The sequence below is a fragment of the Molossus molossus genome, unplaced genomic scaffold (genome assembly GCF_014108415.1).
Source record: "Molossus molossus isolate mMolMol1 unplaced genomic scaffold, mMolMol1.p scaffold_m16_p_4, whole genome shotgun sequence".
Taxonomy (NCBI): Eukaryota; Metazoa; Chordata; class Mammalia; order Chiroptera; family Molossidae; genus Molossus; species Molossus molossus.
The window spans coordinates 123,090,455-123,103,210 of record NW_023425377.1 but is presented as its reverse complement, the minus strand read 5'-3'; positions in this window follow the sequence as shown (position 1 = coordinate 123,103,210).

Genomic DNA, 12,756 nt, shown 5'->3' with positions numbered 1-12,756 from the left:
AAGTGTGAAATAGACTCCACATTTTGATGGAATGAGGTGCAAAATATTACGGTCATGTTTTTCAAGTACCACAAATGGAAACCTTTTAGAATTTGACACATAATTTAAACTTTCCACCAGGAAAAGAAAAAAAAGCAAGCATATACAAAGTCTGTGTTATTATAAAGGAATAATGCCCTTCTATGTCACAAAACTCCAGATTAAGAAACTCTGGCTTAAACAGCTTTCTTTAAACTCAGTAAGTCACTTAACATGAATAAATAGGATAACAGTCCAAATATATATAAAATATATCCATCTACACTGACACTTCTCAGTACTGTGCTTATCAAAATTTGCATCTTTATCCAACATAATGAGACTTGAAAGAGTTAAAGACCAGGAAACTTGAATATCATGGTTGAACAGAGATTGATAATTTTTTTACTTTGAATGAAATATTACTTTATAAATTAATACATAACATGACAATATTCTCTTTTCTAGTTCTATACAAAGGTACTGATTTTAATCAACCTGTCACTCTATCTCTGATTAAATTCTCTTAATTTAAGGAGATTAAAAACAAAGTTTTGCCTTCTTTAGTCATTGGTGGTTGGAGGGACTTTACCTTCAAGCAGCAAAGTAAAGTAGAGTTTTTGTTTAGTTTGGTTAATTATTAATAAACTAATAGATTAGTGTGTATTAGAATGTACATCAACATGAGCATTTTTTAAAAATAATTTCACACCTAATAACTGACATCCATATTGTCTTTTCAAAATACATTTCCTGTTTACTATATCGTAATGTGAGCGAATATTATAATACATAGTTTAATTTGGCTAAGTGTCTATTGAAAAGAAGGAAGACTATTTTATTTTATTACTTGTATTTGTTTATGTACATTTATTATTTGCTTCCAGAAGAATTTAGAAATGTCACATAAGTAAGTGCCTGGCATTTCAGCCTGTAATCTGTCATTGATAAGATAAAAGCAAGACTTGCAGATATGTACACAGGTTGCATAAAGGAAGCCCTCACAGGGCTCCTGAAAGCCAAGAGGAGCGAGGTGCTACCACTGATAACAGGAGCCAGAGGCCAGAGGGAGAAAATGGCATAAGGAAGGTATGCTCTCACATCAAGGCACAAGGGATTCTTGAAATGCTCATTGTAGGGAGGTCTTATCAGAATCACAGTCCACAAATTACACACTAACATGAAATGAAAAATCCCAGTATGGAGGATGTGATGCACCCTTGCTGACTTGGAAGACGGAGAGAGCCGTGTGCAAGGAATGGAGTGTGGCCACAGAGGGCTGGACCCCAGGCCACCTGCCATCAGCGAAATGGGGAGCTTGTGTAACTGCAGAGAGTTCAATCCAGCCAATGAGAACAGTGAGCCTGGAAGAGGACCCTGAGTTCTGGATGAAAACAGTCAGGAAACACTTCGATTGCAGCCTCGAGTACCCTGAACCCGCCTGAGCCTGCCTGGGCTTCTGATGTGCAGAAACTGTGGAACAGTAAGTGGGTGCTGTCTTAAACTCCTGTGTCGTCATACCTTAGTTTGTAGCAACAGAAAAGCAATACAGATGTTGGTACCAAAGGAGTTAACACAAAAGACACCCGAAAATGTGGAAGAGGTCTTAGAATCAGGGAGAGGACAAGGCTGTTAGAATTTTGAGGAGCATGGCAGAGACAGCCTGGTTTGCTTGGCAAAGACTGTTCGGAGAAATCAGGACACTCCAGACGCCGCGGGGCGGGCGCAGAAGTGAGGACATGTCACTGGAAACGGAGGAAGGGAGAGTTGTCAGGTCACAGTGGGAAGTTTAGGAAAACTGTTTCCTGCTGTAGTAAGCACAGCTTGTAAACGATCCATTTGGACATGGAGTCGAGACCGTTCCTAAGCGAAGTGTTGAAGGTGAGGCCTGGTTTCTTCTTCCCACTTCGAGTAAAATGTGCGAAGAGGGAGAGAAACTGCAGACAGAACCGTGACACCAACAGGAACCGGGGCTGGGTGACTTGGGAAACTCTCCCCCTATAGTGATGGCAAAAGATGCGAAAATTCAGACCGCTCCTGGGAGCGTGGCGCCCCGTGAGAGCCGCGGGGTGACTGTGCACCCTTTTGCTGCAGTGCTGGAGAGATTTTTTGAAAGTCAGAGGTTCAATCACAAGAGGTTAAGGTGTGCCTCAGAGACCCCAATCAGAGCAGGCAGCCTCAAAAAACACTGATTAGCAGTGTCCCTCCGCCACCTCAGTTGAAGCCCAAAATAGAACAGGAATTATTTCCCCCAAAAAACAACAAAAAAACTGTGGGTGAGCCTTTTGTCTAACTGAGCGAACTGCCCTGAAATCCACATAAAGCCACAAGGTACTTGGCAATACTTTGTCTGTCAGCAGGACCACTGCTGGGACCAACAGGGACAGACGCCAGTGACGTAAAAAGGAGACTCACCCCTCAGCAAAACGTCACCATTTTGGACATCTCCTCTGACACAGGCTGATTGTGTGGGGGGTTCACTCTCCCTCTGCCACTCAACGACAACCTCTTGCAGGGCACGGACCACGCATACTGCCTATTGTCCCATCCACCCCTACCTACTGCCTGCCTTGGCTTGTGATTCCTCAGCAAGAATGTTGGACCAATACATGTCCCATGACTAATACAGACAACCACACAGCTACTTTTATAAAACCTCCTGTAACATACCCAGAACATGATATTTTCATTTCAATTCGAATGAACATATCTCTCCATCCCACACAAATCTGTTCCTCCTCCTGGTTTGCTCTTACTGTTTGGCTACATTATCCACTGGATTGCCCAAGACAGAAATCTAGGAATCTTCCTTTCTTTTTTTTTTTGGTACTTGTCCCTAGCAGGAACCGAACCCAGGACTCTCTGGTCCGCAGGCCAACGCTCCAACCGCTAAGCCAAACCAGCCAGGGCTGGAATCGTCCTTCGTTGACTCTTCATACGAAACTGATCTCTCTCCTCACTGTCTTTTCTACCCGTCCTCACTTCTTCTCATCATCACCCGGTTCAGATTCTCATCGCCCATGGCCTGCCCACTCCAGGCTGGGCCTCACGCCTTCCGTCTCCCACACGGTTGCAGAAGTGAGCTGTTCAGTACAAACAGCTGAGATCGTGCTCCTTTGTAAATCGTCCTTTATTGGCGGCCCCTAACCTATGTAGAGTGTCTTCGTATAGCCCGTGATGGAGGACTTCCCCTGCCTTCCACATTGTAGCTCTTGGCTTTTCCCCACGCGTGCTTTGTACACGCTGAGTGACTTGAGTACTTGATGCTTCCACACCTCGGGTAGCGTTCTCTGCAGAAACCTCCTTCCCACATCTTCAGTTCACCAGAAGACCCTTAACGGCCTGGGGCTTTAAGGCTCCCTGGGACCCCTCCCCTGACCCCTTCAGCAGTCTCAGCTCTTCCTTCTGTATCTGCGCTGTGCCTGTCCCAGGAAAGCGGTCCCATTGTCTGTTTGCTTTGCTACCAGACCCCCTGGGGACACAGGTTTTTTAAAATACGTGTGCCTTTAGAATCCAGTGGAATGAATCTCACACAGGCAGTCATTCAATAGACACGTGATAAATTCTTGTGGGAAAGAATTGGGGAATAAATTAATTCGAAGGATAGGAAATGAACCTCTTTATTTTTTAAGTTTTAGGTCATATTCCATTATCAAACCATCTCTTGGGGTGCAAAAGTATTATCTTTGTTCACTGCTAAGGAATAGCAAGGGATAACAATAAATCAACAATAATAAAGCCAGAATTTTAATTTCCTTTAGTAATAAAAAGTAAAATTAGTAACCAATGCTACACATAAAATGCTAAATTATGACTAAATTTAGTGTTTCATGACCACCTTAAAACATATTTATGTTTATTTTCAATGATGATGACAAATGAGTCGGCTTTTTCAATGATGATTACCATCATTTTTGTCATGCCAATGTCCTTAAAATCTGCGTCTATTAAAGAGAAAGGATGAAGGAATGTGTGTCCCTGAGGTGATATGCAAATTTTATGTTCTTAACAAAAAATATAGCCGTAAGAAGTATTACACTTGAATGAAAGGTGAATATATTTTATACCATGACAGCTGAATTGGGCAATATCCTAACTGTGGCTCCTACTTTGTAGATCAGAAGTACTCTTAGTAATTTTAGAGTATTAATAAGCTCCATAAATCTTACTATCATGAAGTTATAAGCTTTATTTCTCCACTATAGCTAAATTTATGTTTATTTCATGTTCTACTTTTCTTCGGCGATATTTAATATTGGACCTCTTATTACTACGTTGTCATTTCCACTGTGTGAAGTTTCCGTCCCTCTAGGCTGGGCCCTGCGGGGGACGGTGGCACCATGGGGCAGGACCAGCCTGCTCAGGGCACACATGCCTGGGCACGTCGTATGCTAATTCCTATGAGTAAAGGTTTTTTTGTTTTTTTTTAAAAGAAGGAATATCATTCTTTTATTTTAAAAATCCCATTTAGCTAATAAAAGGTTCTGGAGTCAGTGAACTGTGTTGACAGAGGGAAAATGGAAATCTAGTCGTTCTAACTGACGAAAGTCAGCAAGGACAGCTGCGGGGACGGTTCTGGTGACCTGTCTCCAAGGTGCTGAGCTTTGCTGTGACAGTTTTGCACAGAGTATATGCCCCAAGGATCTGCTGTTACATATGTTCTTAAGAAATGTGTATTTCTATTGTGACAAAAAAGAAGAAGAAAAGACCATTTCTCAATAAGACTTTAGAAGATGAATCACCTGAATGTAGCTGCCTTTTCATAAACTCACTGTGGGGGGGAAATGGCCAAATATGTTCGATGAGCCATCGGAGTTCCCAGCATTCTCGGTGTGTACGACTTCAAAGCTCCCTTTAGCTTGCAGGTGCTTTAATTACATCAGCGGGTTAGAGAACGTAACGATGAGAGCAGCCCTCCGCGGCCAAGGCCCCGGATAGGAAGGGGGTGCGAGGCCTGGTGTGCTTTCAGTCACCACTGCTTTTGAAAACGGCACAGCTACATCCATGCACCTTGTGGTGACGCCTTTGGGAGTTTTCTGACTTCCGTTTACTTAATAGGAAAAACAGGAATCCAGTGTTTTTCTATTCTTGCATTTGAACCCTCTGTTCTATGTAGTCGGTAAGCAAGGTTTTGTTTTCTAAAGAAACATGTGAAATATGGTCCACACACTATAAATACAACCAAAATGTGAAAACACCTCTAAAGTGATGTCGTCATGAACAGCACAACCGCTCAAAGATAAAGACGTGATGTGTTCCCGTTTGCTCTTCATGACCGTCTTCCTCTTGGCCCAGGCCACTCCCTGGGTGCTCTGATGGCCACAGTCTTGTCTTCCTCTCCTAGGCCAGACGTACTTTGCAGTTAGTGTTGTAAGCCATTTTGCTTTATAATTCATTTCTTTAAGGTCTGGATGTCTATGGCAAGAACAACATTTAAACTATTGCCACCAATGTGCTAAAAATCGAGGGCCAGACAGTATCTCTAGGGTTATCCAAGTGTATCTCTCTCTACCCCAGTACAATGTGTTCATTCGGAGAGTGGCTTTTGGAAGCAAAAGGGGAAAATGAAACAAACATTGGCACGGATGATAAGCCTCCGTGCCAACCTCCACTCAAATGCATCAGTGTCATCAATCCAACACCCGGACTTTCCAGTCATCTGGCTTGTTTGGGGAACCAGGGAGATAGTGGGGAAGAGCTGGAGGTAGGTGGGAAGGACCAGAGACTGCACTGTGGACTGCCATCGTCTGCCAGGAGAATGATTCGTTTCCTTTATCTTTAAAGCTTAGTAGCAACTAAATGCAGACGTGCAATTATTTTTTGTTGCAAGCTGTATTCAGATTATTGAATATAGTTTAGCATTTTATTTTCAAGGTCTGTGTCATAAAACATAAGTTGCTATCTTAAACTTAGCAAGGCTCGGTTCCTGGTTTTCAGCAGCTTATTTTAGTTGTTTATGAGACAGATGCCATTGGGACTTCTTGTACTCCCTTTTTTCGTTGACTTGAATACATTGTAGGAAAAAGACCAGAGAGGTTAAAATGGTGGTTTTTGTTTTCTTATTTTCTCTTGCTTCCCCTTAACTGCAAGCAGTTTCCATGTTAGTAGAGAAATGTCTTCACCTTGGGACAACCCTGTTGTGTAAAATAACACTTACGTTTATCTTATCGTACTTTAGAACTTCAATGAAAAGATTTCAGTGACATCATTGTTAAAGACCTTTCATTCTCTAGATTAGGAAAGAGAAATCCAAAGTCCTTTGAGCATCACATCAAGAAAACACTTCCAATAGGATTAGTAACGGGGTTAAGTGAATGAAGCAATGTGTTTGGAAAAGAAAAAAAAAAAAATCACAAACCAGTTCCCACTGATTTCTCCTTTTCATGCCTAAGCCACAACACTGCAAATTGGATTGAGCAAACTTGTCCTTTCTCCAATTTTGTTTACAAATAAAATTAAACTTAAAATCATTATTTGAAATTATGCTCATTAGAAAACCAGTGGGACCGTAAACACACGTTAAATAAAGACCTGAGCTGGGCAGATGCTATTAAATTAGATTTCAAAGGCTATAGAACTTTTTGGAATTTTTATTTCAACTCAGGAGAAATGGAAATACCAGGTGGAAGCTTATCCTTCTTCAGCTTCGGGGCTCTTCAGTCCCCTTCTGAGCTCAGCACCCATTGCCTTTTTCTTTTAAATCCTCACCTGAGGATATTTTTCCATTTATTTTCAGACAGAGTGTGAGGGAGGGAAGAGAGAGAATAGAAACATTGATGTGAGAGAGACACATCGATTGGTTGCCTTCTGCACAACCCTGACCAGGGCTGGGGACCAAACCTTAACCGAGGTACATGCCCTTGACCGGAATTGAACCTGTGACTCTTTGGTCTTCTGGCTGACACTCTAACTGCTGAGCCAAAGCGGCCAGGGTCCCCCATTGACTCTTGAATGATACTATTTCTAGGAGGAGAGATACTAAACTGACAACATGGTTTGTACCAGGGGAAAAAAGTTCTTTTTTCCATCAGTCTCTTATACTTTAAATTTTTCTCTCCACTATACACCATTTATTTAAGGAGTATCTACCTCTTTTATTTCATAGAGACTATCAAATTTTTTCTTATTTGGCAAGTATTTTTTTTACTTAAAAAAATCAACTTTAATAAAGTGTAATTTGCATATTATAAAATGCACAAATCTTAATTGTACCACGTTGACAAATGTATATACCTATGTAACCACCACCTCGATTGAAATATGGAACACTTGGAAAGGTCTATCATGCCCGCCCACGAAATAATACTCCTGTCTCAGGCAAACAATTTGATTTATTAGTTTATTTCAATTTATTCTTGAGACTATTTCTTAGAGCAGAATCAGGTTCACAGCAGATCTGAGAGGAAGGTGTTTCACACAACCCCTCCCCCAACATGCATCATCTCTCCATTATCAACATCCCCCACCGGGGTGATGAGCCTGCATTAACAGGCCACAACCATCCCAAGTCCATAGTTTACTTTAGGGTTCATTCTTGGTGTCGTACATTCTGAGTTTGGACAAATTTATAATGACATGTAGACATTGTTACAGTAAAATATAGAGTAGTTTCACTAACCTAAACATTGTCCCCAATCTATATATTCATGACCCTAATCCTACCCCCTTGGCAACTACTAATCTTTTTACTCTCTCCATGGTTTTGCCTTTGAAAGACTCAGACAGCCTTTTCAGATTGGCTTCTTTCATGTAGTTATATGCATTTAAGTGTCTTCCCTGTCTTTTCATAGCTTAATAGCTCATTTATTTTTAGTGCTAAATAATATTCCATTGTCTGATTTATCCACTCTCCTCCTGAAGAACATCTCAGTTGCTTCCAAGTTTTGGCAGTTATCAATAAAGCTGCAATGAACATCCGTGTACAGGTTTTTACGTGGCCATAAGTTTTCGATGACTTTGAGTAAATAAATACCCAGGGGTGTGAAGGATGGATTGTGTGGGAAGAATACGCTTGGTTCAGTAAAATCCTCAACTGTCTTCCAAAGTGGCCGTGCCATCTGCATTCCCACCGGCAGTGAGTGCGAGTTCCTGCCGCTCCACACCCTCGCCAGCATCAGGTGTTGGCAGTGTCCTAGATTTCGGGCATTCCAACAGGTGCATAGTGGTGTCTCATGTTAATTTAAATTTCCCTGATGCATATGATATAAAGCTTCTTTGTATGTTTACTTGCCTTGATTTTCCTAGGCTTTACTCTGACAAAGTAAGGGGTTGGATGGACGAATCTTTAAGGCCTTACCTACTGCCATGTTTCTACCTTTTGGATGATGGCTGCGGTGGGCAGAGCCCTCTGCCCCCAGGGGGGCTGCCTGGTGCCGCTGCTCAGCCCTCTGTCCCAAGAAGAGTGAACAGAGGGAGTTGCCCAGGTTGGTGAGCAGAGGAAAAGGCAGATCCGTTCTCCACTGTATCTGGAAGAATTCTGGGTAGGCTCTATTTCTATGACCCTTTTGTAACAGTTGTTCTCTCCGCGGGACGCGAAGCTTCACTCTCCCTTTCTGACCTTCCCCTTCAGGCTGAAGTTTGCCAGTGAATTTGATTTCTCTTTCCTTCTTTGAACTTGGTTTCACGCACATCCTAAAATGTGCCTGTTTCCGCCCCTGCACTGCTGGGAGGAGGTGATGTAAGCTGACCTGGCTCTTTGGAAAACATTTTGGCAGGAAGGATCACAATGCTTACAAATATTCATAGCTTTTTATCTTTCTTTTCTTTCCTTTTTTTCTATTTTATTTATTGATTTTTAGAGAGAGAGATAGCTTTGTTGTGTGTGGGGGGGAGAAAGAGAGAGAGAGAGAAAGAGAAAGATTGATTTGTTGTTCCATTTATTTATGCATTCATTGGTTGATTTTTATATGTGCCCTGATCTGGGATTGAATCCACAACCTTGACATATGGAATGATGCTCTAAACAATTGAGCTACCCAGCCAGGTCATAGCCTTTCCTCTTAAACTATACTTCCAAAAATCTAGCTTAAGGAAGTCATTCTAAATTTTGTTGAAGATTCAGGGATAAAGATGTTCATCATCAAGTTGTATAATTCATAACTGTGAAAAATTGGAAGCAGTCTAAACATCCAGAATAGGGAAATGGTGAAGGCATAGAACATCGAGATGATGAAATACTGTGTTAGCAAATGGTATTAAAGGGTTGAAATAAAATCTGGGAACTACCTAATTTGCAAAGTGGCAAATAGAGAAAGTGAGACATGTAATTGTATGGTGCGATTTCAACTCTGTACACGAATAAATAAATAAATTTGTGATGAGCCCTGGCTGGTTTGGATCAGTGGTTAGAGCATCAATCCACAGACCAAAGGTTCGTGGGTTCAATTCCGGTCAAGGGCAGCACGTACCTTGGTTGTGGTTCTTTCCCCTGCCCTGGTCCAGGTCATGTGGGAGGCAGCCAATCGATACGTCTCTCTCACATCGATGTGCGCCCCCCCATCTGAAAATAAATGGAAAAAAAAAATCCTCAGATGAGGATTAAAATAAATGAATAAATATTTGATAGGACATCAAAATATTAACAGTGGTATTTCTGGATGCTCTGATTCTTTTTGCTTATGTTCATCTATTTTTTATGTTAAACTTTTATCAATATCAGAATAAATATATCATTCAAATATGACAAATAATAGAAATCACGACTGTATTCACCTTGTATTCATGGGGCCGCCTCTGTGGAAACGGTTCATGGCCATGGTTCGTGGAGCGGCACTAATAGCTTTTCCAGTTTCTTGCCAAAGATGCCTTAAGATGCATCAGCTTCCTTCTCCTCGTGACACGAACGCACTGGAGCTCTCCCTGTTGTAACTCAAAACAACCAGCAGCTCTGGAGGTTTTAGTTCATTTTAACACGTTGCAGCTGTTCCATGTCGCGCTCCCAGCATCCAAGTATCCAGTGAACCCACAGTAAACGAGGAGAAATAGTGATGTGGGTGGTTTTGCTTCCCCAACACCCTGCCTCTTCCTCATGACTCATCGTTTTATTGGCAACTTCTGTCTCAGTCCGTCCGTTCCTCTGCCTGTCGGGCTGCTACTGGCTCCTCTCTGGACCTGCGGCACCTTCCCTTCTCCAAGAGCATCCCTGTCCCCGGGTCTCCCCCCTTGGCGCCTCTCCCTGTCCCACGAAAGATGATTTCTCTGGTTTATGTCTGAATTTTTGCTGAAGGAAATGCGTACATGTAGACATGTGTGTCTCATGCCACCGACTCCAAGGGAATGAACGCATTTATAAATGAGTATTTGCTCTGCAGCTGCTCTAGGTGAGAGAACACCACGAAACCACCACCCGGCCCCTCCCACACCTGCAGGTTGCTGTCCACAGTCTCAGTGCCCAGCAGACAACCACGGTCTGGAAATCCGAGGTGGAAGGTTCCAGAAATAAACAATATAGAAGTTCTACATGGCACGCGGTTGTGAGGAGCAGGATGAAACCTCGCGTGGCCCGTGGGGCGTGGCCCGTGGGGCGTGGCCCGTGGGGCGTGGCCCGTGGGGCGTGGCCCGTGGGGCGTGGCCCGTGGGGCGTGGCCCGTGGGGCGTGCACCCTCCACGCCTCCGTCAGGCCCGCAGCAGCGTCCCCGACGCCCGCGTGCCGTGGCCCCTCGTCCAGCTTCCCCACGCCCCCCGAGCGAGGGCAGCGGTGCCCCGGCCGCCCGAGGAGCTGGAAGTCCTCCCTCTCGGGAAGGCGACGACTTCTCCCCGCAGGAAAGGAGAAGCCGGGGCCCAGGGCTAGGATCCCGGAATGAACCTCTGTTGGCGAAGCCCGCCCAGGAAAACGCAGGGTTTGCGGTTGCACCGCCGTGCCCACCGGTGCTGGGTCAGGACGGGAGGGGCCTTGTGCACGTGGCTGGAAGGGCCACTCGGGCTGTGTTCCCGCGAGGGCAGCCGGCTGCACCGGGAGCCCCGAGCTGCAGCGACGCCAGCCCCGGAGCTGCGTGATGGCCCCACGCCGGGGGCTGCAGGTCAGGCGGCACAGGGCTCAGAGGTGGCCTGTGTCCCCTCTCACATCAGCACAGGAAGGGTGAGTGCATCCCGTGAGCTCCTTGGAGAGGGGAAACCATGTGCACGTAACTGTTGTGACAGTATATTGTTATAATTGTGCTATTTCATTATTAGTTGTTGTCAGTCTCTTACTCTACCTAATTTATAAATGAAGCTTTGGCATAGGTTTGTACGTATAAGAAAAAACAGTCTCTACAGGGTTCAGTACTATCCGCGGTTCCAGGCATCCACTGGAGGCCTTGGAATGTATCCCCCAAGGGTAAGGGGAGCTGACTGTACGTAAGATTTTTTTTTTATAATAATTTTTTCTATAAGCTAATATTAAGGGAAAACCTTATTAAACACTTTATCTTGTTACTCCTCTGCTCAAAATGTGTCGCTTTGATGCTGTCATCTAGAGCAGAGCTCAGCAAACTTTTCCTGTGAAGGCCAGGTCGTTGATCTTTCAGAATTTGCCGCCCATGTGACTTCTGTCGTAACTACCAACCCTGTGCACAGAGCGTGGACGCTGTCGAGGACGTTACTGATACGAACGAGCACAGCTGTGTTCGTGACACGTGGCTGTGTTCTAGTGACACGTGACTGTGTTCCAGTCAGATGTGACTGTGTTCCAGTGACACATGACTGCGTCCTAGTGAGACGTGGCTGTGTCCCAGTGACACGTGGCTGTGTGCATGGCTGCGTTCCAGTGACACATGACTGTGTTCCAGTGAGACTTGGCTGTGTTCCAGTGAGACCTGGCTGTGTTCCAGTGACATGTGGCTGTGTTCCAGTGAGTGACACGTGACTGTGTTCCAGTGACACGTGACTGTTCGAGTGAATGACATGTGATTGTGTTCCAGTGAGATGTGACTATGTTCCAGTGACACGTGGCTATGTTCCAGTGACACGTGACTGTGTTCCAGTGAGATGTGACTATGTTCCAGTGACACGTGGCTATGTTCTAGTGACACGTGGCTGTGTTCCAGTGACACATGACTGTGTTCCAGTGAGACTTGACTGTGTTCCAGTGAGACTTGACTGTGTTCCAGTGACACGTGGCTGTGTTCTAGTGACATGTGGCTGTTCCAGTGAGACTTGACTTACAAAAGCAGGAGGCAGGTCAGGTGTAGTCCACGGCCAAAGTTCACCAACCCTAGTCTTTAAGCTGAATGCTAATCCACTCAATATTTACTGATGGCCCGCGCACAACTGTCTATGGCCTCCTTCTCCCTGGGTGTGCTCATTAACTCATTCGTCTTTTTGTCCTAGATGTTCTTTAGTTTTTAAAAATATACTCTGCCTTCTCCTTTTCTCTTTCTGATGACTGGCTATCAAATGCTCAAGTTCTAGCAAGATATCCCATTCTCTGTGACACTGCAAATACTCTCTCCTGTATTTGCCTAAGGCTTTATTCTTGCCCATATCATTGCTTTTCATGGTTGCTATCACTTTATTCTTTCATATTTTCCTAGCTTCATTTAGGTATAATTGATAAATAATATCATATATATTTAAAGAGTACAATGTAAGGACTCGATATACATATACATTGTGAATTGATTACCACATCCAGTTAACACATCCATCACCTAGCATAGTTTCTGTGTGTGTGTGGTGAGAATGCTGAACATTTACTCTTTTAGTAAATTTTAAGTACACAATACAGTGTCATTAATTATAGTCACTGTGCTGTACATT